The sequence below is a fragment of the Hemicordylus capensis genome, chromosome 2 (assembly GCF_027244095.1).
Source record: "Hemicordylus capensis ecotype Gifberg chromosome 2, rHemCap1.1.pri, whole genome shotgun sequence".
NCBI lineage: Eukaryota > Metazoa > Chordata > Lepidosauria > Squamata > Cordylidae > Hemicordylus > Hemicordylus capensis.
Genome location: NC_069658.1, coordinates 383732605 through 383735765, shown reverse-complemented (window position 1 = coordinate 383735765; position 3161 = coordinate 383732605). Strand labels below are relative to the sequence as shown.

At 40.3% G+C, this 3161-nt stretch overlaps 1 long non-coding RNA gene across 2 annotated transcripts; it reads right to left on the bottom strand.

Annotated features, from left to right (window-relative positions):
• Positions 1-1451: 1451 nt before the first annotated feature.
• Positions 1452-2489, bottom strand: LOC128348083 (uncharacterized). Of its 2 annotated transcripts, none has more exons than XR_008317916.1 (2): positions 2433-2489; positions 1452-1730 (listed from the first exon to the last, which is right to left on the bottom strand). It is a non-coding gene; the product is annotated as an uncharacterized LOC128348083 (long non-coding RNA). The 2 variants fall into 2 exon arrangements; XR_008317915.1 differs by having other exon boundaries at positions 1452-1814; positions 2433-2487.
• Between the last annotated feature and the right edge of the window lie 672 nt (positions 2490-3161).

The window sequence follows — 3161 nt, the reverse complement described above, 5'->3', positions numbered from 1 at the left end:
GGTACACTGCTGCCTGCACCAGCAATTTTGCCGACGGCGCCAGTGAGAGAAACGTGGTAGGGGAAAGAGCACTCTCCCTGCTTCTTAAAGGTAACCCCACTGCTGCTGAACTGGCTGAACCGCCGGAGTTTCACATTGGTTCGGCTGTCCCCAAAAGGGCTGCTGAACCGGTTTGTGCACAACCCTAGTTACAACTGATGTCTTAAGAGTGTAAATGGAAAATATAACACTTGTAGGCAAATTGGAACCTTTGGGGTTAAAGTAACACTTTAGCTGGTATACGATGAGCAGGTGCGAAAGTTGCTTACTCAAGGGTATAAAAGGGGATGGCCTGCCAGACTGAGGTGCGTCCACACCCCAAAGCTTTTGCTAGCACTGAAATAAAGCTTTGTTTAAAACTTTGATACTGGTGTCCGGTGAAATACCTAACCAAGAGATGAACGGGATACAGGGAGAAATCTCTCCAACACAGCCCATTCACTAATATTTCAGCAGACAAAGGCTCAAGATGTGGGTCAGCTTGGGAAAAATTATGGAAAACTGATTTAAAGTTCACTGCATGTTACACTTTAAAAGAAAATTATTATAAGATGATGTACAGGTGGTATTTGACGCCTAAAAAACTGGCGATAATGTATAAAAATGTTTCAAACAAATGTTGGAAATGTGGACATTGTGAAGGAACTTTTTTTCATATGTGGTGGTCTTGTAGGAAGGCAAAGGGCTTTTGGGACATAATATATAATGAGTTTTAAAAAAAATTTTAATGACATTTCCTAAGAGCCCAGAATCCTTCCTGTTGGGAATAACGCAAGGAGAGTTTTCCACAATAAATTTAACATTCTTCATGTATGCAACCACGGTGGCCAGAATAGTATATGCACAGAAATGGAAGGACAATGAACTGCCCTCAAAAGAAGATTGGCTGATAAAAAATTTGGAATATGCGGAGATGGCAAAACTTACAGTACTGATAAGAGATCAAAATCTGGAAGGTTTTAAAGAAGATTGGAAATCATTCTTACTGTACCTAAAGAACAATTTTCCTAATATTGATTTTTCAACAGGGTTTGAAATTTAGTAATATTAGCAGGTTAAGTAGACTAAAATCGAGTTTGGTAAGATATAGGATATATGTTTTGAATTATTATAGCAAGGGTTAATTGTATAGTTAGTGATTCGCACTGATTGGTGAGCTGGAAGTCAATTTTTGTTTAATTGGATGCAATGAGATTTTCAAGTTATTGTTAAAATCAATAAAAATGTAAAGCAAAAAAAAAATATTTTGGCAGACAATTTAAAATAACCCAGCCACAACACTATATGTATTTATATGCAAATATATGCAGAGTTTATGTAACCCCTCTTTTTACTCAAGAAATGGGGGGTTTGGGATTCAAGTCTCTATTTTCCAGTGATTGCAAGAAAGAAAGAAAACTCTAATACCAAAATCAAGGATTTATAAGCATTTAAAGTTTCTTTCTACAAATGAATTTGTTAAACACACATAAAGATAAACTTCAAATACCTCTTTACAAAATGGTACAAATAATAAAACATACATACAGTGATGTCATAAGGCTATTCTATGATAGCTTCTCTTCCACAAATTAGCATGTGGCTTGATAAATCAAACCAAACCAAACACAAGCTCCCAATCTCTTTCTTTTAAGAAAACTGTGCCAACAGCAGTTCATACCACTCCTACGAGAGGTCTTGTGGGTGTGCAGCTGAAATAAAGAAAACAGTCATGCGACAAGCTGATATGACTTGTCCAGAGTCTCAAACTGGTGCGCAACTTGGTTGAAGGGGAACTGCAATAAGGAAACAAGTTCATAAAACACAACGGGTTTCCAAAATCTCCTTTTCTCTAGGGATGTGCATGGAATCAGTTCGGATTCCTTTATGGGCCACCGTTCGACGGCGGGGGGTGTGTGTGTGTCTAACTTTAAGAGCAGGGGAGGGTGCATTTTTTTGAGCAGGTGCACCAGAGACTTCCAGTCATATCCAGACAATGGGGTGGCAGGGAGGAACGCTGCTGTACTGATGAGCTTTGAAAAAAACGGATGCTGGTGAGGGGAAAGCAGAGGGAGGGGTAAGTGCACCCTCCCCCACTCTTAAAGCAGCACCCCCATTGCCTTAGCACCTCCCCTGTGCGGTTCTGTGCACATCTCTACTTTTTCCCCTCTCAATTCTTCTTGTTGGGACTGGAACCTCCAGAAGATTCTGAGGATCTTCTTATTAAACCTTTACATTGCTACACAAATGCATGTAACCATTACAGCATACATTTATTAATTTCTTTTAGTGATATTGTGCTACAGCAACAGCAACTTTCCAGCCAACCCTGCTTACTCTCTCAGAGTCTAACTAATACTATCCTACATAAAACCATGTACTCTTTCTGAAAGGAAAGGCTCTCCCCCTTTTACCTGCAATCAGGAAGCAAGTTCATAAAACACAAAGAGTTTCTCCCTCTCAGTTCTGAGAACCTCCAGTAGAGTCTAAGAACCTTCTGAGCACGCTCCACTACTGATTAAGAAAGGGCAAGGCAAATCACAGAACACCCTTTAGTTGCCAAATTCAGGAAGCCTCTATTGTAAATCCACACCATAAGCTAACTATAATACTGGTGGTAATAATAGTGGGGAGTCATATATACACACAGAGAGACCAAAAAGGCAAATGAGCTGCATTCGGGTAATGCCCAGAAATAGTTTTCTCTGGCTTTCAGATTAAATATTATTTCTATGTCACACACAGTTCACACATAGCGCCAAATAATGGCTTGGTATTATGACCAAGACTCAAACTCTCCCTCCTTCCTCCTCTTGTACACCCCAGTGTAATGAGGTACTTCCTCTTTAGGGAAAATCATCACTTGCTATTACATTTGAACTGACTGTGGTTTATAATCCTAATTAAGTACAAACCATCATTTGCATGCTAATAGCTAATGGAAAACTTTAGTCAGTGCTAAAGAGGAAGCAGATCAGAGCATTCGTAGTGCTGGGGGTGGGGTATTACGCTTGAAGCTTAGTCGTGTAACGCCAAACCATGGTTTGCTGTTATGTCTGCACTGACCCACAACCTTTGCTGGCTTGGCCGCTCAGTGAAGCTATTCACACACGCAGGCAAAACCAAGCGAAGGGAGCCCAGCC